The sequence below is a fragment of the Oncorhynchus masou genome, chromosome 15, assembly GCF_036934945.1.
Source record: "Oncorhynchus masou masou isolate Uvic2021 chromosome 15, UVic_Omas_1.1, whole genome shotgun sequence".
Lineage (NCBI taxonomy): Eukaryota > Metazoa > Chordata > Actinopteri > Salmoniformes > Salmonidae > Oncorhynchus > Oncorhynchus masou.
Window position 1 is genome coordinate 21,617,594 of NC_088226.1, and position 25,434 is coordinate 21,643,027.

Here is a 25,434-nt window from a genome sequence, read left to right on the forward strand (position 1 = left end):
GTTAAATTGTTGGACTCAAAATCCATTGGGGTTGCCCAGTGGAGGTTTGAACCCTGCCAGCAGCGCTCTGACAATCCAGTCTTTATTTGTAACATGTCATTGGGGACTTGATATGGATAATGCTTGGACATGTCCTTTGATTCAAGTGCTCAGAATTGATCTTCCATGACAAACGTTTCAAGTAGGCTCTTCAATAGCAATAATCTGGTCACTTTAGAGGTAAAATGGACAGAACGAGATAGTGGACTGGTTAAGGGTCTGTAGGTAACAGGAGAAGCTGTGATGGCCGAGAGGTTAAGGCGTTGGACTTGAAATCCATTGGGGTCTCCCGCGCAGGTTCGAACCCTGCTCACAGCGCTTTGACAAACTAGTCTTTATTTGCAACATGTCATTGGAGACTTGATATGGATAAAGTGTGCTTAATGCATGGACTTGTCCTTTGATTCAGGTGCTCAGAGTATATCTGCATTGGCAAACAGTTCAAAAAGTCTCTTCAGTACACATACTCTTGTTTGTATTAGATTTATTATGGAAATTCTGAGAGCCATGCGGGTATGTCCTCAGACTTGAAACCCCATTGGGTCTCTCTTCTCCTTTTTAAATCTTATTCTCAGTGAATAGTCCACTTGTACTTTCTCTGCACATAGTTTTTTGACTTGCGCATTAAATTTCCAACCTTCACAGCTTTGGAAAGGACCGAGGTTACTTGGCGCAATAAGATCAAAATGTTGTGCCATCAAGTTTACCATTTTTCACCAATGATGTCTGTTTCCAAATCCCAATCCCTTTACTTTCATTCCAACAGCTGCAATGGCCGAGTTCTTTAGACGTTGGACCTGAATTTCAATGGGGTCTCCCCACCCATATTCTTAACTTGCTTGAAGCATATAGCCCACTTATGCTTTCTCCTCATCAATTTCCTTAGTTTCCTACTGATGTGATGGCTAAGTGGTTTAAGCATTGTAATTGAAGTCCTATGTATTTTCCCTGTACAGTTTTCAACTCTGCTTACTGGGTGATGATAAAGTAGACCTTTAATAATTGGGTATATTTCCTTTGAATTTAAATTGTCCTTACTTTATGTGCTCGTCCAACGATTGAAGTGCTTAGAAAATTGCCTTTTTTAAACTTTGCTTGAAACAAAATTCAACAAGGCAGTTGAATTTGGATACTTTTGTCCTTGTGTGAGGTACCTCAGAAAGCTGTGATTGCAGAATGGTTAAATTGTTGGACTCAAAATCCATTGGGGTTGCCCAGTGGAGGTTTGAACCCTGCCAGCAGCGCTCTGACAATCCAGTCTTTATTTGTAACATGTCATTGGGGACTTGATATGGATAATGCTTGGACATGTCCTTTGATTCAAGTGCTCAGAATTGATCTTCCATGACAAACGTTTCAAGTAGGCTCTTCAATAGCAATAATCTGGTCACTTTAGAGGTAAAATGGACAGAACGAGATAGTGGACTGGTTAAGGGTCTGTAGGTAACAGGAGAAGCTGTGATGGCCGAGAGGTTAAGGCGTTGGACTTGAAATCCATTGGGGTCTCCCGCGCAGGTTCGAACCCTGCTCACAGCGCTTTGACAAACTAGTCTTTATTTGCAACATGTCATTGGAGACTTGATATGGATAAAGTGTGCTTAATGCATGGACTTGTCCTTTGATTCAGGTGCTCAGAGTATATCTGCATTGGCAAACAGTTCAAAAAGTCTCTTCAGTACACATACTCTTGTTTGTATTAGATTTATTATGGAAATTCTGAGAGCCATGCGGGTATGTCCTCAGACTTGAAACCCCATTGGGTCTCTCTTCTCCTTTTTAAATCTTATTCTCAGTGAATAGTCCACTTGTACTTTCTCTGCACATAGTTTTTTGACTTGCGCATTAAATTTCCAACCTTCACAGCTTTGGAAAGGACCGAGGTTACTTGGCGCAATAAGATCAAAATGTTGTGCCATCAAGTTTACCATTTTTCACCAATGATGTCTGTTTCCAAATCCCAATCCCTTTACTTTCATTCCAACAGCTGCAATGGCCGAGTTCTTTAGACGTTGGACCTGAATTTCAATGGGGTCTCCCCACCCATATTCTTAACTTGCTTGAAGCATATAGCCCACTTATGCTTTCTCCTCATCAATTTCCTTAGTTTCCTACTGATGTGATGGCTAAGTGGTTTAAGCATTGTAATTGAAGTCCTATGTATTTTCCCTGTACAGTTTTCAACTCTGCTTACTGGGTGATGATAAAGTAGACCTTTAATAATTGGGTATATTTCCTTTGAATTTAAATTGTCCTTACTTTATGTGCTCGTCCAACGATTGAAGTGCTTAGAAAATTGCCTTTTTTAAACTTTGCTTGAAACAAAATTCAACAAGGCAGTTGAATTTGGATACTTTTGTCCTTGTGTGAGGTACCTCAGAAAGCTGTGATTGCAGAATGGTTAAATTGTTGGACTCAAAATCCATTGGGGTTGCCCAGTGGAGGTTTGAACCCTGCCAGCAGCGCTCTGACAATCCAGTCTTTATTTGTAACATGTCATTGGGGACTTGATATGGATAATGCTTGGACATGTCCTTTGATTCAAGTGCTCAGAATTGATCTTCCATGACAAACGTTTCAAGTAGGCTCTTCAATAGCAATAATCTGGTCACTTTAGAGGTAAAATGGACAGAACGAGATAGTGGACTGGTTAAGGGTCTGTAGGTAACAGGAGAAGCTGTGATGGCCGAGAGGTTAAGGCGTTGGACTTGAAATCAATTGGGGTCTCCCGCGCAGTTTCGAACCCTGCTCACAGCGCTTTGACAAACTAGTCTTTATTTGCAACATGTCATTGGAGACTTGATATGGATAAAGTGTGCTTAATGCATGGACTTGTCCTTTGATTCAGGTGCTCAGAGTATATCTGCATTGGCAAACAGTTCAAAAAGTCTCTTCAGTACACATACTCTTGTTTGTATTAGATTTATTATGGAAATTCTGAGAGCCATGCGGGTATGTCCTCAGACTTGAAACCCCATTGGGTCTCTCTTCTCCTTTTTAAATCTTATTCTCAGTGAATAGTCCACTTGTACTTTCTCTGCACATAGTTTTTTGACTTGCGCATTAAATTTCCAACCTTCACAGCTTTGGAAAGGACCGAGGTTACTTGGCGCAATAAGATCAAAATGTTGTGCCATCAAGTTTACCATTTTTCACCAATGATGTCTGTTTCCAAATCCCAATCCCTTTACTTTCATTCCAACAGCTGCAATGGCCGAGTTCTTTAGACGTTGGACCTGAATTTCAATGGGGTCTCCCCACCCATATTCTTAACTTGCTTGAAGCATATAGCCCACTTATGCTTTCTCCTCATCAATTTCCTTAGTTTCCTACTGATGTGATGGCTAAGTGGTTTAAGCATTGTAATTGAAGTCCTATGTATTTTCCCTGTACAGTTTTCAACTCTGCTTACTGGGTGATGATAAAGTAGACCTTTAATAATTGGGTATATTTCCTTTGAATTTAAATTGTCCTTACTTTATGTGCTCGTCCAACGATTGAAGTGCTTAGAAAATTGCCTTTTTTAAACTTTGCTTGAAACAAAATTCAACAAGGCAGTTGAATTTGGATACTTTTGTCCTTGTGTGAGGTACCTCAGAAAGCTGTGATTGCAGAATGGTTAAATTGTTGGACTCAAAATCCATTGGGGTTGCCCAGTGGAGGTTTGAACCCTGCCAGCAGCGCTCTGACAATCCAGTCTTTATTTGTAACATGTCATTGGGGACTTGATATGGATAATGCTTGGACATGTCCTTTGATTCAAGTGCTCAGAATTGATCTTCCATGACAAACGTTTCAAGTAGGCTCTTCAATAGCAATAATCTGGTCACTTTAGAGGTAAAATGGACAGAACGAGATAGTGGACTGGTTAAGGGTCTGTAGGTAACAGGAGAAGCTGTGATGGCCGAGAGGTTAAGGCGTTGGACTTGAAATCCATTGGGGTCTCCCGCGCAGTTTCGAACCCTGCTCACAGCGCTTTGACAAACTAGTCTTTATTTGCAACATGTCATTGGAGACTTGATATGGATAAAGTGTGCTTAATGCATGGACTTGTCCTTTGATTCAGGTGCTCAGAGTATATCTGCATTGGCAAACAGTTCAAAAAGTCTCTTCAGTACACATACTCTTGTTTGTATTAGATTTATTATGGAAATTCTGAGAGCCATGCGGGTATGTCCTCAGACTTGAAACCCCATTGGGTCTCTCTTCTCCTTTTTAAATCTTATTCTCAGTGAATAGTCCACTTGTACTTTCTCTGCACATAGTTTTTTGACTTGCGCATTAAATTTCCAACCTTCACAGCTTTGGAAAGGACCGAGGTTACTTGGCGCAATAAGATCAAAATGTTGTGCCATCAAGTTTACCATTTTTCACCAATGATGTCTGTTTCCAAATCCCAATCCCTTTACTTTCATTCCAACAGCTGCAATGGCCGAGTTCTTTAGACGTTGGACCTGAATTTCAATGGGGTCTCCCCACCCATATTCTTAACTTGCTTGAAGCATATAGCCCACTTATGCTTTCTCCTCATCAATTTCCTTAGTTTCCTACTGATGTGATGGCTAAGTGGTTTAAGCATTGTAATTGAAGTCCTATGTATTTTCCCTGTACAGTTTTCAACTCTGCTTACTGGGTGATGATAAAGTAGACCTTTAATAATTGGGTATATTTCCTTTGAATTTAAATTGTCCTTACTTTATGTGCTCGTCCAACGATTGAAGTGCTTAGAAAATTGCCTTTTTTAAACTTTGCTTGAAACAAAATTCAACAAGGCAGTTGAATTTGGATACTTTTGTCCTTGTGTGAGGTACCTCAGAAAGCTGTGATTGCAGAATGGTTAAATTGTTGGACTCAAAATCCATTGGGGTTGCCCAGTGGAGGTTTGAACCCTGCCAGCAGCGCTCTGACAATCCAGTCTTTATTTGTAACATGTCATTGGGGACTTGATATGGATAATGCTTGGACATGTCCTTTGATTCAAGTGCTCAGAATTGATCTTCCATGACAAACGTTTCAAGTAGGCTCTTCAATAGCAATAATCTGGTCACTTTAGAGGTAAAATGGACAGAACGAGATAGTGGACTGGTTAAGGGTCTGTAGGTAACAGGAGAAGCTGTGATGGCCGAGAGGTTAAGGCGTTGGACTTGAAATCCATTGGGGTCTCCCGCGCAGGTTCGAACCCTGCTCACAGCGCTTTGACAAACTAGTCTTTATTTGCAACATGTCATTGGAGACTTGATATGGATAAAGTGTGCTTAATGCATGGACTTGTCCTTTGATTCAGGTGCTCAGAGTATATCTGCATTGGCAAACAGTTCAAAAAGTCTCTTCAGTACACATACTGTTGTTTGTATTAGATTTATTATGGAAATTCTGAGAGCCATGCGGGTATGTCCTCAGACTTGAAACCCCATTGGGTCTCTCTTCTCCTTTTTAAATCTTATTCTCAGTGAATAGTCCACTTGTACTTTCTCTGCACATAGTTTTTTGACTTGCGCATTAAATTTCCAACCTTCACAGCTTTGGAAAGGACCGAGGTTACTTGGCGCAATAAGATCAAAATGTTGTGCCATCAAGTTTACCATTTTTCACCAATGATGTCTGTTTCCAAATCCCAATCCCTTTACTTTCATTCCAACAGCTGCAATGGCCGAGTTCTTTAGACGTTGGACCTGAATTTCAATGGGGTCTCCCCACCCATATTCTTAACTTGCTTGAAGCATATAGCCCACTTATGCTTTCTCCTCATCAATTTCCTTAGTTTCCTACTGATGTGATGGCTAAGTGGTTTAAGCATTGTAATTGAAGTCCTATGTATTTTCCCTGTACAGTTTTCAACTCTGCTTACTGGGTGATGATAAAGTAGACCTTTAATAATTGGGTATATTTCCTTTGAATTTAAATTGTCCTTACTTTATGTGCTCGTCCAACGATTGAAGTGCTTAGAAAATTGCCTTTTTTAAACTTTGCTTGAAACAAAATTCAACAAGGCAGTTGAATTTGGATACTTTTGTCCTTGTGTGAGGTACCTCAGAAAGCTGTGATTGCAGAATGGTTAAATTGTTGGACTCAAAATCCATTGGGGTTGCCCAGTGGAGGTTTGAACCCTGCCAGCAGCGCTCTGACAATCCAGTCTTTATTTGTAACATGTCATTGGGGACTTGATATGGATAATGCTTGGACATGTCCTTTGATTCAAGTGCTCAGAATTGATCTTCCATGACAAACGTTTCAAGTAGGCTCTTCAATAGCAATAATCTGGTCACTTTAGAGGTAAAATGGACAGAACGAGATAGTGGACTGGTTAAGGGTCTGTAGGTAACAGGAGAAGCTGTGATGGCCGAGAGGTTAAGGCGTTGGACTTGAAATCCATTGGGGTCTCCCGCGCAGGTTCGAACCCTGCTCACAGCGCTTTGACAAACTAGTCTTTATTTGCAACATGTCATTGGAGACTTGATATGGATAAAGTGTGCTTAATGCATGGACTTGTCCTTTGATTCAGGTGCTCAGAGTATATCTGCATTGGCAAACAGTTCAAAAAGTCTCTTCAGTACACATACTGTTGTTTGTATTAGATTTATTATGGAAATTCTGAGAGCCATGCGGGTATGTCCTCAGACTTGAAACCCCATTGGGTCTCTCTTCTCCTTTTTAAATCTTATTCTCAGTGAATAGTCCACTTGTACTTTCTCTGCACATAGTTTTTTGACTTGCGCATTAAATTTCCAACCTTCACAGCTTTGGAAAGGACCGAGGTTACTTGGCGCAATAAGATCAAAATGTTGTGCCATCAAGTTTACCATTTTTCACCAATGATGTCTGTTTCCAAATCCCAATCCCTTTACTTTCATTCCAACAGCTGCAATGGCCGAGTTCTTTAGACGTTGGACCTGAATTTCAATGGGGTCTCCCCACCCATATTCTTAACTTGCTTGAAGCATATAGCCCACTTATGCTTTCTCCTCATCAATTTCCTTAGTTTCCTACTGATGTGATGGCTAAGTGGTTTAAGCATTGTAATTGAAGTCCTATGTATTTTCCCTGTACAGTTTTCAACTCTGCTTACTGGGTGATGATAAAGTAGACCTTTAATAATTGGGTATATTTCCTTTGAATTTAAATTGTCCTTACTTTATGTGCTCGTCCAACGATTGAAGTGCTTAGAAAATTGCCTTTTTTAAACTTTGCTTGAAACAAAATTCAACAAGGCAGTTGAATTTGGATACTTTTGTCCTTGTGTGAGGTACCTCAGAAAGCTGTGATTGCAGAATGGTTAAATTGTTGGACTCAAAATCCATTGGGGTTGCCCAGTGGAGGTTTGAACCCTGCCAGCAGCGCTCTGACAATCCAGTCTTTATTTGTAACATGTCATTGGGGACTTGATATGGATAATGCTTGGACATGTCCTTTGATTCAAGTGCTCAGAATTGATCTTCCATGACAAACGTTTCAAGTAGGCTCTTCAATAGCAATAATCTGGTCACTTTAGAGGTAAAATGGACAGAACGAGATAGTGGACTGGTTAAGGGTCTGTAGGTAACAGGAGAAGCTGTGATGGCCGAGAGGTTAAGGCGTTGGACTTGAAATCCATTGGGGTCTCCCGCGCAGGTTCGAACCCTGCTCACAGCGCTTTGACAAACTAGTCTTTATTTGCAACATGTCATTGGAGACTTGATATGGATAAAGTGTGCTTAATGCATGGACTTGTCCTTTGATTCAGGTGCTCAGAGTATATCTGCATTGGCAAACAGTTCAAAAAGTCTCTTCAGTACACATACTGTTGTTTGTATTAGATTTATTATGGAAATTCTGAGAGCCATGTGGGTATGTCCTCAGACTTGAAACCCCATTGGGTCTCTCTTCTCCTTTTTAAATCTTATTCTCAGTGAATAGTCCACTTGTACTTTCTCTGCACATAGTTTTTTGACTTGCGCATTAAATTTCCAACCTTCACAGCTTTGGAAAGGACCGAGGTTACTTGGCGCAATAAGATCAAAATGTTGTGCCATCAAGTTTACCATTTTTCACCAATGATGTCTGTTTCCAAATCCCAATCCCTTTACTTTCATTCCAACAGCTGCAATGGCCGAGTTCTTTAGACGTTGGACCTGAATTTCAATGGGGTCTCCCCACCCATATTCTTAACTTGCTTGAAGCATATAGCCCACTTATGCTTTCTCCTCATCAATTTCCTTAGTTTCCTACTGATGTGATGGCTAAGTGGTTTAAGCATTGTAATTGAAGTCCTATGTATTTTCCCTGTACAGTTTTCAACTCTGCTTACTGGGTGATGATAAAGTAGACCTTTAATAATTGGGTATATTTCCTTTGAATTTAAATTGTCCTTACTTTATGTGCTCGTCCAACGATTGAAGTGCTTAGAAAATTGCCTTTTTTAAACTTTGCTTGAAACAAAATTCAACAAGGCAGTTGAATTTGGATACTTTTGTCCTTGTGTGAGGTACCTCAGAAAGCTGTGATTGCAGAATGGTTAAATTGTTGGACTCAAAATCCATTGGGGTTGCCCAGTGGAGGTTTGAACCCTGCCAGCAGCGCTCTGACAATCCAGTCTTTATTTGTAACATGTCATTGGGGACTTGATATGGATAATGCTTGGACATGTCCTTTGATTCAAGTGCTCAGAATTGATCTTCCATGACAAATGTTTCAAGTAGGCTCTTCAATAGCAATAATTTGGTCACTTTAGAGGTAAAATGGACAGAACGAGATAGTGGACTGGTTAAGGGTCTGTAGATAACAGGAGAAGCTGTGATTGCCGAGAGGTTAAGGCATTGGACTTGAAATCCATTGGGGTCTCCCGCACAGTTTCAAACCCTGCTCAAAGCGCTTTGACAAACCAGTCTTTATTTGCAACGTGTCATTCGAGTCTTGATATGGATAATGTGTGCTTAATGCATGGACTTGTCCTTTGATTCAGGTGCTCAGAGTATATCTGCATTGGCAAACAGTTCAAAAAGTCTCTTCAGTACACATACTGTTGTTTGTATTAGATTTATTATGGAAATTCTGAGAGCCATGCGGGTATGTCCTCAGACTTGAAACCCCATTGGGTCTCTCTTCTCCTTTTTAAATCTTATTCTCAGTGAATAGTCCACTTGTACTTTCTCTGCACATAGTTTTTTGACTTGCGCATTAAATTTCCAACCTTCACAGCTTTGGAAAGGACCGAGGTTACTTGGCGCAATAAGATCAAAATGTTGTGCCATCAAGTTTACCAAGTTTCACCAATGATGTCTGTTTCCAAATCCCAATCCCTTTACTTTCATTCCAACAGCTGCAATGGCCGAGTTCTTTAGACGTTGGACCTGAATTTCAATGGGGTCTCCCCACCCATATTCTTAACTTGCTTGAAGCATATAGCCCACTTATGCTTTCTCCTCATCAATTTCCTTAGTTTCCTACTGATGTGATGGCTAAGTGGTTTAAGCATTGTAATTGAAGTCCTATGTACTTTCCCTGTACAGTTTTCAACTCTGCTTACTGGGTGATGACAAAGTAGACCTTTAATAATTGGGTATATTTCCTTTGAATTTAAATTGTCCTTACTTTATGTGCTCGTCCAACGATTGAAGTGCTTAGAAAATTGCCTTTTTTAAACTTTGCTTGAAACAAAATTCAACAAGGCAGTTGAATTTGGATACTTTTGTCCTTGTGTGAGGTACCTCAGAAAGCTGTGATTGCAGAATGGTTAAATTGTTGGACTCAAAATCCATTGGGGTTGCCCAGTGGAGGTTTGAACCCTGCCAGCAGCGCTCTGACAATCCAGTCTTTATTTGTAACATGTCATTGGGGACTTGATATGGATAATGCTTGGACATGTCCTTTGATTCAAGTGCTCAGAATTGATCTTCCATGACAAACGTTTCAAGTAGGCTCTTCAATAGCAATAATCTGGTCACTTTAGAGGTAAAATGGACAGAACGAGATAGTGGACTGGTTAAGGGTCTGTAGGTAACAGGAGAAGCTGTGATGGCCGAGAGGTTAAGGCGTTGGACTTGAAATCCATTGTGGTCTCCCTGCGCAGGTTCGAACCCCGCGCTTTGACAAACTAGTCTTTATTTGCAACATGTCATTGGAGACTTGATATGGATAAAGTGTGCTTAATGCATGGACTTGTCCTTTGATTCAGGTGCTCAGAGTATATCTGCATTGGCAAAAAGTCTCTTCAGTACACATACTGTTGTTTGTATTAGATTTATTATGGAAATTCTGAGAGCCATGTGGGTATGTCCTCAGACTTGAAACCCCATTGGGTCTCTCTTCTCCTTTTTAAATCTTATTCTCAGTGAATAGTCCACTTGTACTTTCCCTGCACATAGTTTTTTGACTTGCGCATTAAATTTCCAACCTTCACAGCTTTGGAAAGGACCGAGGTTACTTGGCGCAATAAGATCAAAATGTTGTGCCATCAAGTTTACCATTTTTCACCAATGATGTCTGTTTCCAAATCCCAATCCCTTTACTTTCATTCCAACAGCTGCAATGGCCGAGTTCTTTAGACGTTGGACCTGAATTTCAATGGGGTCTCCCCACCCATATTCTTAACTTGCTTGAAGCATATAGCCCACTTATGCTTTCTCCTCATCAATTTCCTTAGTTTCCTACTGATGTGATGGCTAAGTGGTTTAAGCATTGTAATTGAAGTCCTATGTATTTTCCCTGTACAGTTTTCAACTCTGCTTACTGGGTGATGATAAAGTAGACCTTTAATAATTGGTTTTATCTCCTTTGAATTTAAATTGTCCTTACTTTATGTGCTCGTCCAACGATTGAAGTGCTTAGAAAATTGCCTTTTTTAAACTTTGCTTGAAACAAAATTCAACAAGGCAGTTGAATTTGGATACTTTTGTCCTTGTGTGAGGTACCTCAGAAAGCTGTGATTGCAGAATGGTTAAATTGTTGGACTCAAAATCCATTGGGGTTGCCCAGTGGAGGTTTGAACCCTGCCAGCAGCGCTCTGACAATCCAGTCTTTATTTGTAACATGTCATTGGGGACTTGATATGGATAATGCTTGGACATGTCCTTTGATTCAAGTGCTCAGAATTGATCTTCCATGACAAACGTTTCAAGTAGGCTCTTCAATAGCAATAATCTGGTCACTTTAGAGGTAAAATGGACAGAACGAGATAGTGGACTGGTTAAGGGTCTGTAGGTAACAGGAGAAGCTGTGATGGCCGAGAGGTTAAGGCGTTGGACTTGAAATCCATTGGGGTCTCCCGCGCAGGTTCGAACCCTGCTCACAGCGCTTTGACAAACTAGTCTTTATTTGCAACATGTCATTGGAGACTTGATATGGATAAAGTGTGCTTAATGCATGGACTTGTCCTTTGATTCAGGTGCTCAGAGTATATCTGCATTGGCAAACAGTTCAAAAAGTCTCTTCAGTACACATACTGTTGTTTGTATTAGATTTATTATGGAAATTCTGAGAGCCATGTGGGTATGTCCTCAGACTTGAAACCCCATTGGGTCTCTCTTCTCCTTTTTAAATCTTATTCTCAGTGAATAGTCCACTTGTACTTTCTCTGCACATAGTTTTTTGACTTGCGCATTAAATTTCCAACCTTCACAGCTTTGGAAAGGACCGAGGTTACTTGGCGCAATAAGATCAAAATGTTGTGCCATCAAGTTTACCATTTTTCACCAATGATGTCTGTTTCCAAATCCCAATCCCTTTACTTTCATTCCAACAGCTGCAATGGCCGAGTTCTTTAGACGTTGGACCTGAATTTCAATGGGGTCTCCCCACCCATATTCTTAACTTGCTTGAAGCATATAGCCCACTTATGCTTTCTCCTCATCAATTTCCTTAGTTTCCTACTGATGTGATGGCTAAGTGGTTTAAGCATTGTAATTGAAGTCCTATGTATTTTCCCTGTACAGTTTTCAACTCTGCTTACTGGGTGATGATAAAGTAGACCTTTAATAATTGGTTATATTTCCTTTGAATTTAAATTGTCCTTACTTTATGTGCTCGTCCAATGATTGAAGTGCTTAGAAAATTGCCTTTTTTAAACTTTGCTTGAAACAAAATTCAACAAGGCAGTTGAATTTGGATACTTTTGTCCTTGTGTGAGGTACCTCAGAAAGCTGTGATTGCAGAATGGTTAAATTGTTGGACTCAAAATCCATTGGGGTTGCCCAGTGGAGGTTTGAACCCTGCCAGCAGCGCTCTGACAATCCAGTCTTTATTTGTAACATGTCATTGGGGACTTGATATGGATAATGCTTGGACATGTCCTTTGATTCAAGTGCTCAGAATTGATCTTCCATGACAAACATTTCAAGTAGGCTCTTCAATAGCAATAATCTGGTCACTTTAGAGGTAAAATGGACAGAACGAGATAGTGGACTGGTTAAGGGTCTGTAGTTAACAGGAGAAGCTGTGATGGCCGAGAGGTTAAGGCGTTGGACTTGAAATCCATTGGGGTCTCCCCGCGCAGGTTCGAACCCTGCTCACAGCGCTTTGACAAACTAGTCTTTATTTGCAACATGTCATTGGAGACTTGATATGGATAAAGTGTGCTTAATGCATGGACTTGTCCTTTGATTCAGGTGCTCAGAGTATATCTGCATTGGCAAACAGTTCATAAAGTCTCTTCAGTACACATACTGTTGTTTGTATTAGATTTATTGTGGAAATTCTGAGAGCCATGTGGGTATGTCCTCAGACTTGAAACCCCATTGGGTCTCTCTTCTCCTTTTTAAATCTTATTCTCAGTCCACTTGTACTTTCCCTGCACATAGTTTTTTGACTTGCGCATTAAATTTCCAACCTTCACAGTTTTGGAAAGGACCGAGGTTACTTGGCGCAATAAGATCAAAATGTTGTGCCATCAAGTTTACCATTTTTCACCAATGATGTCTGTTTCCAAATCCCAATCCCTTTACTTTCATTCCAACAGCTGCAATGGCCGAGTTCTTTAGATGTTGGACCTGAATTTCAATGGGGTCTCCCCACCCATATTCTTAACTTGCTTGAAGCATATAGCCCACTTATGCTTTCTCCTCATCAATTTCCTTAGTTTCCTACTGATGTGATGGCTAAGTGGTTTAAGCATTGTAATTGAAGTCCTATGTATTTTCCCTGTACAGTTTTCAACTCTGCTTACCGGGTGATGATAAAGTAGACCTTTAATAATTGGGTATATTTCCTTTGAATTTAAATTGTCCTTACTTTATGTGCTCGTCCAACGATTGAAGTGCTTAGAAAATTGCCTTTTTTAAACTTTGCTTGAAACAAAATTCAACAAGGCAGTTGAATTTGGATACTTTTGTCCTTGTGTGAGGTACCTCAGAAAGCTGTGATTGCAGAATGGTTAAATTGTTGGACTCAAAATCCATTGGGGTTGCCCAGTGGAGGTTTGAACCCTGCCAGCAGCGCTCTGACAATCCAGTCTTTATTTGTAACATGTCATTGGGGACTTGATATGGATAATGCTTGGACATGTCCTTTGATTCAAGTGCTCAGAATTGATCTTCCATGACAAACGTTTCAAGTAGGCTCTTCAATAGCAATTATCTGGTCACTTTAGAGGTAAAATGGACAGAACGAGATAGTGGACTGGTTAAGGGTCTGTAGGTAGCAGGAGAAGCTTTGATGGCCGAGAGGTTAAGGCGTTGGACTTGAAATCCATTGGGGTCACCCCGCGCAGGTTCGAACCCTTCTCACAGCGCTTTGACAAATTACTCTTTATTTGCAACATGTCATTGGAGACTTGATATGGATAAAGTGTGCTTAATGCATGGACTTGTCCTTTGATTCAGGTGCTCAGAGTATATCTGCATTGGCAAACAGTTCAAAAAGTCTCTTCAGTACATTCTCAGTGAATAGTCCACTTGTACTTTTCCTGCACATAGTTTTTTGACTTGCGCATTAAATTTCCAACCTTCACAGCTTTGGAAAGGACCGAGGTTACTTAGCGCAATAAGATCAAAATGTTGTGCCATCAAGTTTACCATTTTTCACCAATGATGTCTGTTTCCAAATCCCAATCCCTTCACTTTCATTCCAACAGCTGCAATGGCCGAGTTCTTTAGACGTTGGACCTGAATTTCAATGGGGTCTCCCCACCCATATTCTTAACTTGCTTGAAGCATATAGCCCACTTATGCTTTCTCCTCATCAATTTCCTTAGTTTCCTACTGATGTGATGGCTAAGTGGTTTAAGCATTGTAATTGAAGTCCTATGTATTTTCCCTGTACAGTTTTCAACTCTGCTTACTGGGTGATGATAAAGTAGACCTTTAATAATTGGTTTTATCTCCTTTGAATTTAAATTGTCCTTACTTTATGTGCTCGTCCAACGATTGAAGTGCTTAGAAAATTGCCTTTTTTAAACTTTGCTTGAAACAAAATTCAACAAGGCAGTTGAATTTGGATACTTTTGTCCTTGTGTGAGGTACCTCAGAAAGCTGTGATTGCAGAATGGTTAAATTGTTGGACTCAAAATCCATTGGGGTTGCCCAGTGGAGGTTTGAACCCTGCCAGCAGCGCTCTGACAATCCAGTCTTTATTTGTAACATGTCATTGGGGACTTGATATGGATAATGCTTGGACATGTACTTTGATTCAAGTGCTCAGAATTGATCTTCCATGACAAACATTTCAAGTAGGCTCTTCAATAGCAATAATCTGGTCACTTTAGAGGTAAAATGGACAGAACGAGATAGTGGACTGGTTAAGGGTCTGTAGGTAACAGGAGAAACTGTGATGGCCGAGAGGTTAAGGCGTTGGACTTGAAATCCATTGGGGTCTCCCCACGCAGGTTCGAACCCTGCTCACAGCGCTTTGACAAACTAGTCAAACATGGCATTGGAGACTTGATATGGATAAAGTGTGCTTAATGCATGGACTTGTCCTTTGATTCAGGTGCTCAGAGTATATCTGCATTGGCAAACAGTTCATAAAGTCTCTTCAGTCCACATACTGTTGTTTGTATTAGATTTATTGTGGAAATTCTGAGAGCCATGTGGGTATGTCCTCAGACTTGAAACCCCATTGGGTCTCTCTTCTCCTTTTTAAATCTTATTCTCAGTGAATAGTCCACTTGTACTTTTCCTGCACATAGTTTTTTGACTTGCGCATTAAATTTCCAACCTTCACGGCTTTGGAAAGGACCGAGGTTACTTGGCGCAATAAGATCAAAATGTTGTGCCATCAAGTTTACCATTTTTCACCAATGATGTCTGTTTCCAAATCCCAATCCCTTTACTTTCATTCCAACAGCTGCAATGGCCGAGTTCTTTAGACGTTGGACCTGAATTTCAATGGGGTCTCCCCACCCATATTCTTAACTTGCTTGAAGCATATAGCCCACTTATGCTTTCTCCTCATCAATTTCCTTAGTTTCCTACTGATGTGATGGCTAAGTGGTTTAAGCATTGTAATTGAAGTCCTATGTATTTTCCCTGTACAGTTTTCAACACTGCTTACTGGGTGATGATAAAGTAGACCTTTAATAATTGGTTTTATCTCCTTTGAATTTAAATTGTCCTTACTTTATGTGCTCGTCCAACGATTGAAGTGCTTAGAAAATTGCCTTTTTTAAACTTTGCTTGAAACAAAATTCAGCAAGGCAGTTGAATTTGGATACTTTTGTCCTTGTGTGAGGTACCTCAGAAAGCTGTGATTGCAGAATGGTTAAATTGTTGGACTAAAAATCCATTGGGGTTGCCCAGTGGAGGTTTGAACCCTGCCAGCAGCGCTCTGACAATCCAGTCTTTATTTGTAACATGTCATTGGGGACTTGATATGGATAATGCTTGGACATGTACTTTGATTCAAGTGCTCAGAATTGATCTTCCATGACAAACGTTTCAAGTAGGCTCTTCAATAGCAATAATCTGGTCACTTTAGAGGTAAAATGGACAGAACGAGATAGTGGACTGGTTAAGGGTCTGTAGGTAACAGGAGAAGCTGTGATGGACGAGAGGTTAAGGCGTTGGTCTTGAAATCCATTGGGGTCTCCCCGCGCAGGTTCGAACCCTGCTCACAGCGCTTTGACAAACTAGTTTTATTTGCATCATGTCATTTGGAGACTTGATATGGATAAAGTGTGCTTAATGCATGGACTTGTCCTTTGATTCAGGTGCTCAGAGTATATCTGCATTGGCAAACAGTTCATAAAGTCTCTTCAGTACACATACTGTTGTTTGTATTAGATTTATTATGGAAATTCTGAGAGCCATGTGGGTATGTCCTCAGACTTGAAACCCCATTGGGTCTCTCTTCTCCTTTTTAAATCTTATTCTCAGTGAATAGTCCACTTGTACTTTCCTGCACATAGTTTTTTGACTTGCGCATTAAATTTCCAACCTTCACAGCTTTGGAAAGGACCGAGGTTACTTGGCGCAATAAGATCAAAATGTTGTGCCATCAAGTTTACCATTTTTCACCAATGATGTCTGTTTCCAAATCCCAATCCCTTTACTTTCATTCCAACAGCTGCAATGGCCGAGTTCTTTAGACGTTGGACCTGAATTTCAGTGGGGTCTCCCCACCCATATTCTTAACTTGCTTGAAGCATATAGCCCACTTATGCTTTCTCCTCATCAATTTCCTTAGTTTCCTACTGATGTGATGGCTAAGTGGTTTAAGCATTGTAATTGAAGTCCTATGTATTTTCCCTGTACAGTTTTCAACTCTGCTTACTGGGTGATGATAAAGTAGACCTTTAATAATTGGTTTTATCTCCTTTGAATTTAAATTGTCTTTACTTTATGTGCTCGTCCAACGATTGATGTGCTTAGAAAATTGCCTTTTTTAAACTTTGCTTGAAACAAAATTCAACAAGGCAGTTGAATTTGGATACTTTTGTCCTTGTGTGAGGTACCCCAGAAAGCTGTGATTGCAGAATGGTTAAATTGTTGGACTCAAAATCCATTGGGGTTGCCCAGTGGAGGTTTGAACCCTGCCAGCAGCGCTCTGACAATCCAGTCTTTATTTGTAACATGTCATTGGGGACTTGATATGGATAATGCTTGGACATGTCCTTTGATTCAAATGCTCAGAATTGATCTTCCATGACAAATGTTTCAAGTAGGCTCTTCAATAGCAATAATCTGGTCACTTTAGAGGTAAAATGGACAGAACAAGATAGTGGACTGGTTAAGGGTCTGTAGGTAACAGGAAAAGCTGTGATGGCCGAGAGGTTAAGGCGTTGGATTTGAAATCCAATGGGGTCTCCCCGCGCAGGTTCGAACCCTGCTCACAGCGCTATGGCAAACCAGTTTACCATTTTAACATATCCTTGGTGACATGATATGGATAATGTGCTTGATTCATGGACTTGTCCTTTGATTCAAGTGCTCAGAATATTTTTTCCTTGACAAACAGTTCATATAGGCTCTTCAGTAGAAAGTCTCGTCTTTACAGAAGTAAAATGTACAGAATCAGATAGCCAACTGGTTAAGGCCTGGCTTTTGAAGTTGTAAGCTGCGATGGCCGAGTGGTTAAGGTGTTGGACTTGAAATCCAATGGGGTCTACCTGCGTATGTTTGAACCCTGATCACAGCGCTTTGACAAACTAGTCTTTATTTGCAACAGGTCATTGGAGACTTGATATGGATAATGTGTGCTTAATGCATGGACTTCTCCTTTGATTCAGGTAGTCAGAATAAAATTCCTTGACAAACAGTTCAAACAGGCTCATCAGTAGATGGTCAAGTCTTACAGAAGTAAAATGTACAGAATTAGATCCCCGACTGGTTTTTGACAATGCAACTTGCGATTGCAGAGTGGTAAATTGTGTTGGACTTGAAATCCAATGGGGTCTCCCCGCGCAGTTTCGAACACTGCTCACAGCGCTTTGACAAACTAGTTTTTATTTGCAACATGTCTTTGGAGACTTGATATGGATAATGTGTGCCTGATGCATGGACTTGTCCTTTGATTCAGCTGCTCAGAGTATTTCTGCATTGGCAAACAGTTCAAATAGTCTCTTCTGTACACATACTGTTGTTTGTATTAGATTTATTATGGAAATTCTGAGAGCCATGTGGGTATGTTTCAGACTTGAAACCCCATTGGGTCTCTCTGCTCCTTTTTAATCTTATTCTCAGTGAATAGTCCACTTGTACTTTTTCTGCACATAGTTTCTTGACTTGCACATTAAACTTCCATACATAAGGGACACAACTAGTTATCTAGCTAAACCGCAACCCCGGATGATTACTGCTGGCTAGCGTTTCCACCCACTTAGCTTGAAGCTAGCCCGGCCAGAGCCCCTGAGCTACCACCGTAGCATACTCCTGGGCTACAATTACCCGGACCCAATCGATGTCACCGCATGAAGAGGAATAAACAGACTCACCCCATCGCGACGTCCCCCAAAGGCTAATTCTCTAGCCCTTGCTATCTCCTAGCTTGCTATTTCGGCCTGCTAACTGCCATCTTGTTTAGGCCCGGTCCGCTAACTGCTACCTTGTTTAGCCCCGGCCTACTAACTGTTAGCTTGTTAGCACAGGCCTGCTAACCGTCTGAATCCCCGCGTCCCAAACACTCACTGGACCCATATTTACTCTCTTTTTGATTTTTAATTTGTTTATACCTTCCGGTAACCTGCCTCACCCAATGTGATACGGAATCGCTATTATTTTTAATTTTTAGAACACACTCAAGAACCTCCAGAAGCTAACCAGCTAACTAGCTACAAGCTATTTAGTCATTGTTAGTTTTTTTTAAACTGGATAACACTCACTAATCCAGCTTCCCTGCCCCCTGGACACTGATCACTTGGCTACATAGCTGATGCACGCTGGACTGTCCATTAATCACGGTACTCCATTCTGCTTGTTTATGTTTTATCTGTCGGCCCCGTTGCCTAGTCAACGCCATTTTACCTGCTGTTGTTGTGCTAGCTGATTAGCTGTTGTTGACTCACCTACTGTTTTAGCTAGCTTTCCCAATTCAACACCTGTGATTACTGCATGCCTCGCTGTATGTCTCTCTCTAATGTCAATATGCCTTGTATACTGTTGTTCAGGTTAGTTATCATTGTTTTAGTTCACAATGGAGCCCCTAGTTCCACTCTTCATACCCCTGATACCTCCTTTGTCCCACCTCCCACACATGCGGTGACCTCACCCATTACAACCAGCATGTCCAGAGATACAACCTCTCTCATCATCACCCAGTGCCTGGGCTTACCTCCGCTGTACCCGCACCCCACCATACCCCTGTCTGCGCATTATGCCCTGAATATATTCTACCATGCCCAGAAACCTGCTCCTCTTATTCTCTGTCCCCAATGCTCTAGGCGACCAGTTTTGATAGCCTTTAGCCGCACCCTCATACTACTCCTTCTCTGTTCCGCGGGTGATGTGGAGGTAAACCCAGGCCCTGCATGTCCCCAGGCACCCTCATTTGTTGACTTCTGTAATCGAAAAAGCATTGGTTTCATGCATGTCAACATCAGAAGCCTCCTCCCTAAGTTTGTTTTACTCACTGCTTTAGCACACTCTGCTAACCCTGATGTCCTTGCCGTGTCTGAGTCCTGGCTCAGGAAGGCCACCAAAAATTCAGAGATTTCCATACCCAACTATAACATCTTCCGTCAAGATAGAACTGCCAAAGGGGGAGGAGTTGCAGTCTACTGCTGAGATAGCCTGCAAAGTAATGTCATACTTTCCAGGTCCATACCCAAACAGTTCGAACTACTAATTTTGAAAATTACTCTCTCCAGAAATAAGTCTCTCACTGTTCCCGCCTGCTACCGACCCCCCTCAGCTCCCAGCTGTGCCCGGGACACCATTTGTGAATTGATCGCCCCCCATCTAGCTTCAGAGTTTGTTCTTTTAGGTGACCTAAACTGGGATATGCTTAACACCCCGGCAGTCCTACAATCTAAGCTAGATGCCCTCAATCTCACACAAATCATCAAGGAACCCACCAGGTACAACCCTAACTCTGTAAACAAGGGCACCCTCATAGACGTCATCCTGACCAACTGGCCCTCCAAATACACCTCCGCTGTCTTCAACCAGGATCTCAGCGATCACTGCCTCATTGCCTGTATCCGCTACGGAGCCGCAGTCAAACGACCACCCCTCATCACTGTCAAACGCTCCCTAAAACACTTCTGTGAGCAGGCCTTTCTAATCGACCTGGCCCGGGTATCCTGGAAGGACATTGACCTCATCCCGTCAGTTGAGGATGCCTGGTCATTCTTTAAATGTAACTTCCTCACCATTTTAGATAAGCATGCTCCGTTCAAAAAATGCAGAACTAAGAACAGATACAGCCCTTGGTTCACTCCAGACCTGACTGCCCTCGACCAGCACAAAAACATCCTGTGGCGGACTGCAATAGCATCGAATAGTCCCCGCGATATGCAACTGTTCAGGGAAGTCAGGAACCAATACACGCAATCAGTCAGGAAAGCTAAGGCCAGCTTCTTCAGGCAGAAGTTTGCATCCTGTAGCTCCAACTCCAAAAAGTTCTGGGACACTGTGAAGTCCATGGAGAACAAGAGCACCTCCTCCCAGCTGCCCACTGCACTGAGGCTAGGTAACACGGTCACCACCGATAAATCCATGATTATCGAAAACTTCAACAAGCATTTCTCAACGGCTGGCCATGCCTTCCGCCTGGCTACTCCAACCTCGGCCAACAGCCCCCCCCCCCCCCCGCAGCTCCTCGCCCAAGCCCTTCCAGGTTCTCCTTTACCCAAATCCAGATAGCAGATGATCTGAAAGAGCTGCAAAACCTGGACCCGTACAAATCAGCTGGGCTTGACAATCTGGACCCTCTATTTCTGAAACTATCCGCCTGCCATTGTCGCAACCCCTATTACCAGCCTGTTCAACCTCTCTTTCATATCGTCTGAGATCCCCAAGGATTGGAAAGCTGCCGGAGTCATCCCCCTCTTCAAAAGGGGGAGACACCCTGGACCCAAACTGTTACAGACCTATATCCATCCTGCCCTGCCTATCTAAGGTCTTCGAAAGCCTAGTCAACAAACAGGTCACTGACCATCTCGAATCCCACCGTACCTTCTCCGCTGTGCAATCTGGTTTCCGAGCCGGTCACGGGTGCACCTCAGCCACACTCAAGGTACTAAACGATATCATAACCGCCATCGATAAAAGACAGTACTGTGCAGCCGTCTTCATCGACCTTGCCAAGGCTTTCGACTCTGTCAATCACCATATTCTTATCGGCAGACTCAGTAGCCTCGGTTTTTCGGATGACTGCCTTGCCTGGTTCACCAATTACTTTGCAGACAGAGTTCAGTGTGTCAAATCGGAGGGCATGCTGTCCGGTCCTCTGGCAGTCTCTATTGGGGTGCCACAGGGTTCAATTCTCGGGCTGACTCTTTTCTCTGTATATATCAATGATGTTGCTCTTGCTGCGGGCGATTCCCTGATCCACCTCTACGCAGACGACACCATTCTATATACTTCCGGCCCGTCCTTGGACACATTTACATTACATTTAAGTCATTTAGCAGACGCTCTTATCCAGAGCGACTTACAAATTGGTTAATTCACCTTCTGACATCCAGTGGAACAGCCACTTTACAATAGTGCATCTAAATCATTTAAGGGGGGTGAGAAGGATTACTTATCCTATCCTAGGTATTCCTTGAAGAGGTGGGGTTTCAGGTGTCTCCGGAAGGTGGTGATTGACTCCGCTGTCCTGGCGTCGTGAGGGAGTTTGTTCCACCATTGGGGGGCCAGAGCAGCGAACAGTTTTGACTGGGCTGAGCGGGAACTGTACTTCCTCAGTGGTAGGGAGGCGAGCAGGCCAGAGGTGGATGAACGCAGTGCCCTTGTTTGGGTGTAGGGCCTGATCAGAGCCTGGAGGTACTGCGGTGCCGTTCCCCTCACAGCTCCGTAGGCAAGCACCATGGTCTTGTAGCGGATGCGAGCTTCAACTGGAAGCCAGTGGAGAGAGCGGAGGAGCGGGGTGACGTGAGAGAACTTGGGAAGGTTGAACATACACTGTGCTATCTAACCTCCAAACGAGCTTCAATTGCCATACAACACTCATTCCGTGGCCTCCAACTGCTCTTAAACGCTAGTAAAACCAAATGCATGCTTTTCAACCGATCACTGCCTGCACCCACATGCCCGACGAGCATCACCACCCTGGATGGTTCCAACCTTGAATATGTGGACATCTATAAGTACCTAGGTGTCTGGCTAGACTGTAAACTCTCCTTCCAGACTCATATCAAACATCTCCAATCGAAAATCAAATCAAGAGTCGGCTTTCTATTCCGCAACAAAGCCTCCTTTACTCACGCCGCCAAACTTACCCTAGTAAAACTGACTATCCTACCGATCCTCGACTTTGGCGAGGTCATCTACAAAATTGCTTCCAATACTCTACTCAGCAAACTGGATGCAGTTTATCACAGTGCCATCCGTTTTGTCACTAAAGCACCTTATACCACCCACCACTGTGACTTGTATGCTCTAGTCGGCTGGCCCTCGCTACATATTCGTCGCCAGACCCACTGGCTCCAGGTCATCTACAAGTCCATGCTAGGTAAAGATCCGCCTTATCTCAGTTCACTGGTCACGATGGCAACACCCATCCGTAGCACGCGCTCCAGCAGGTGTATATAGACTCCCCTTTTTTTCTACTGTGTTATTGACTTAATTGTTTACTCCATGTGTAACTCTGTGTTGTCTGTTCACACTGCTATGCTTTATCTTGGTAAGGTCGCAGTTGCAAATGAGAACTTGTTCTCAACTAGCCTACCTGGTTAAATAAAGGTGAAATAAAAAAAATAAAAAAATAAAAATATCAAGTCCCCAATGACATGTTACAAATAAAGACTGGATTGTCAGAGCGCTGCTTGCAGGATTCAAACCTCCACTGGGCAACCCCAATGGATTTTGAGTCCAACAATTTAACCATTCTGCAATCACAGCTTTCTGAGGTACCTCACACAAGGACAAAAGTATCCAAATTCAACTGCCTAGTTTAATTTTTTTTCAAGCAAAGTTTAAAAAAAGGCAATTTTCTAAGCACTTCAATCGTTGGACGAGCACATAAAGTAAGGACAATTTAAATTCAAAGGAGATCACAGCAGTAGGAAACTGAGGAAATTGATTAGGAGAAAGCAGAAGTGGGCTATATGCTTCAAGCAAGTTAAGAATATGGGTGGGGAGACCCCATTGAAATTCAGGTCCAACGTCTAAAGAACTCGGCCATTGCAGCTGTTGGAATGCAAGTAAATGGATTGGGATTTGGAAACGGACATCATTGGTGAAAAATGGTAAACTTGATGGCACAACATTTTGATCTCAAGTAACCTCGGTCCTTTCCAAAGCTGTGAAGGTTGGAAGTTTAATGCGCAAGTCAAAAAACTATGTGCAGAGAAAGTACAAGTGGACTATTCACTGAGAATAAGATTTAAAAAGGAGCAGAGAGACCCAATGGGGTTTCAAGTCTGAGGACATACCCACATGGCTCTCAGAATTTCCATAATAAATCTAATACAAACAACAGCATGTGTACTGAAGAGACTTTTTGAACTGTTTGCCAATGCAGATATACTCTGAGCACCTGAATCAAAGGACAAGTCCATGCATTAAGCACACATCATCCATATCAAGTCTCCAATGACATGTTCCAAATAAAGACTAGTTTGTCAAAGCGCTGTGAGCAGGGTTCAAAACTGCGAGGGGAGACCCCAATGGATTTCAAGTCCAACGCCTTAACCTCTCGGCCATCACAGCTTCGCCTGTTACCTACAGACCCTTAACCAGTCCACTATCTCGTTCTGTCCATTTTACCTCTAAAGTGACCAGATTATTGCTATTGAAGAGCCTACTTGAAACGCTTGTCGTGGAAGATCAATTCTGAGCACTTGAATCAAAGGACATGTCCAAGCATTATCCATATCAAGTCCCCAATGACATGTTACAAATAAAGACTGGATTGTCAGAGCGCTGCTGGCAGGGTTCAAACCTCCACTGGGCAACCCCAATGGATTTTGAGTCCAACAATTTAACCATTCTGCAATCACAGCTTTCTGAGGTACCTCACACAAGGACAAAAGTATCCAAATTCAACTGCCTAGTTGATTTAAAAAAAGGCCATTTTCTAAGCATTCAATCGTTGGACGAGCACATAAAGTAAGGACAATTTAAATTCAAATGCACGTGCATTTGCAATATGTTTCAATGGGCATTTACCATCACGAATTTGTCATGCTCAAAATTAAAATCATGCAGAAATGCAAAATTGACTCCTGGCCTGATGAACACAGGATGGCCTGGCAGTGATAGTTGTGTTGATTTCATTATGTCCATTTGTTTATGTTTTCTCACTTTTGCAAAGTCACTGTGCATTTGCAATATGGTTCAATGGGCATTCACCATCACGAATTTGTCATGCTCAAAAATCATGCAGAAATGCAAAATAGACTGGCCTGATGAACACAGGATGGCCTGGCAGTGATAGTTGTGTTGATTTCATTATGTCCATTTGTTTATGTTTTCTCACTTTTGCAAAGTCACTGAGCATTTGCAATATGGTTCAATGGGCATTTACCATCACGAATTTGTCATGCTCAAAAATCATGCCGAAATGCAAAATTGACTGGCCTGATGAACACAGGATGACCTGGCAGTGATAGTTGTGTTGATTTCATTATGTCCATTTGTTTATGTTTTCTCACTTTTGCAAAGTCACTGTGCATTTACAATATGGTTCAATGGGCATTCACCATCACGAATTTGTCATGTTATAAAAATCATGCAGGAATGCGAAATTGACTGCTCCGATGAACTCGGGATGGCTGGGCAGTGATTCTGGACCTCTCCATCGCTCGTTAGGGTTGATTTCAGAATGTCACTTTTGGTGATGGTACCTCACTGTTTAAACATATTGCAAATGGACAAGAGTCACCAGCAAGTCACCGTCCATCAGTCAATTAGATATCATTCTGACACCAAACTGATACAAACTGACACCAAACCCACTTTTCCCAGCTCGTTTAGTAGCCAACTATCACATACTTCAGAGCTGGCCCAAAATTCACAACGCCTTCGGTTCAAACCATAAAAAAAACATAAAACATGTAGTTACGTTCTAGCTGCGGGTCCATTTCTTATGTTATGTGTAGGCCTAGCTGAGGCGACCCCGAATCCCAAGTTTCGGCTCGATAGGTCATTTGGTGTCCGAGTAAAACCCTAATTGGTGCTGAAAATCCACTTTTTTCAATTACTTGCTACGGGGTCCTTGAATGAGCTATCGGACAGAAACGTTGGGGTCTGTCTATATGGGCCGAGACGGTCACAATGCACCTAGTCTTGTGACTCTGGGACATTTCTAAATGTCAACTTTTTTGTGATGCAAAAATGAATTGAAGTCATTGCAAATGTACGAGGCTGTTTCTCGGTCCGAGAACCTTCT

General features: G+C 42.0%; 14 non-coding genes across 14 annotated transcripts; 13 read left to right on the plus strand and 1 right to left on the minus strand.

The window, feature by feature from the left end:
- The first annotated feature begins 276 nt into the window (after positions 1-276).
- trnas-uga (transfer RNA serine (anticodon UGA)) lies at positions 277-357 on the plus strand. Its single transcript has one exon. It is a non-coding gene; the product is annotated as a tRNA-Ser (tRNA).
- A 1,137-nt stretch (positions 358-1,494) lies between these two features.
- trnas-uga (transfer RNA serine (anticodon UGA)) lies at positions 1,495-1,575 on the plus strand. Its single transcript has one exon. It is a non-coding gene; the product is annotated as a tRNA-Ser (tRNA).
- A 1,137-nt stretch (positions 1,576-2,712) lies between these two features.
- Positions 2,713-2,793, plus strand: trnas-uga (transfer RNA serine (anticodon UGA)). The gene has a single exon. It is a non-coding gene; the product is annotated as a tRNA-Ser (tRNA).
- A 1,137-nt stretch (positions 2,794-3,930) lies between these two features.
- On the plus strand, positions 3,931-4,011 carry trnas-uga (transfer RNA serine (anticodon UGA)). The gene has a single exon. It is a non-coding gene; the product is annotated as a tRNA-Ser (tRNA).
- Positions 4,012-5,148: 1,137 nt separating this feature from the next.
- trnas-uga (transfer RNA serine (anticodon UGA)) lies at positions 5,149-5,229 on the plus strand. Its single transcript has one exon. It is a non-coding gene; the product is annotated as a tRNA-Ser (tRNA).
- A 1,137-nt stretch (positions 5,230-6,366) lies between these two features.
- On the plus strand, positions 6,367-6,447 carry trnas-uga (transfer RNA serine (anticodon UGA)). Its single transcript has one exon. It is a non-coding gene; the product is annotated as a tRNA-Ser (tRNA).
- Positions 6,448-7,584: 1,137 nt separating this feature from the next.
- trnas-uga (transfer RNA serine (anticodon UGA)) lies at positions 7,585-7,665 on the plus strand. Its single transcript has one exon. It is a non-coding gene; the product is annotated as a tRNA-Ser (tRNA).
- A 3,558-nt stretch (positions 7,666-11,223) lies between these two features.
- Positions 11,224-11,304, plus strand: trnas-uga (transfer RNA serine (anticodon UGA)). The gene has a single exon. It is a non-coding gene; the product is annotated as a tRNA-Ser (tRNA).
- Positions 11,305-12,441: 1,137 nt separating this feature from the next.
- On the plus strand, positions 12,442-12,523 carry trnas-uga (transfer RNA serine (anticodon UGA)). Its single transcript has one exon. It is a non-coding gene; the product is annotated as a tRNA-Ser (tRNA).
- A 1,130-nt stretch (positions 12,524-13,653) lies between these two features.
- trnas-uga (transfer RNA serine (anticodon UGA)) lies at positions 13,654-13,735 on the plus strand. The gene has a single exon. It is a non-coding gene; the product is annotated as a tRNA-Ser (tRNA).
- A 1,031-nt stretch (positions 13,736-14,766) lies between these two features.
- Positions 14,767-14,848, plus strand: trnas-uga (transfer RNA serine (anticodon UGA)). The gene has a single exon. It is a non-coding gene; the product is annotated as a tRNA-Ser (tRNA).
- A 1,129-nt stretch (positions 14,849-15,977) lies between these two features.
- trnas-uga (transfer RNA serine (anticodon UGA)) lies at positions 15,978-16,059 on the plus strand. Its single transcript has one exon. It is a non-coding gene; the product is annotated as a tRNA-Ser (tRNA).
- A 1,136-nt stretch (positions 16,060-17,195) lies between these two features.
- On the plus strand, positions 17,196-17,277 carry trnas-uga (transfer RNA serine (anticodon UGA)). Its single transcript has one exon. It is a non-coding gene; the product is annotated as a tRNA-Ser (tRNA).
- Positions 17,278-23,671: 6,394 nt separating this feature from the next.
- On the minus strand, positions 23,672-23,753 carry trnas-uga (transfer RNA serine (anticodon UGA)). Its single transcript has one exon. It is a non-coding gene; the product is annotated as a tRNA-Ser (tRNA).
- Between the last annotated feature and the right edge of the window lie 1,681 nt (positions 23,754-25,434).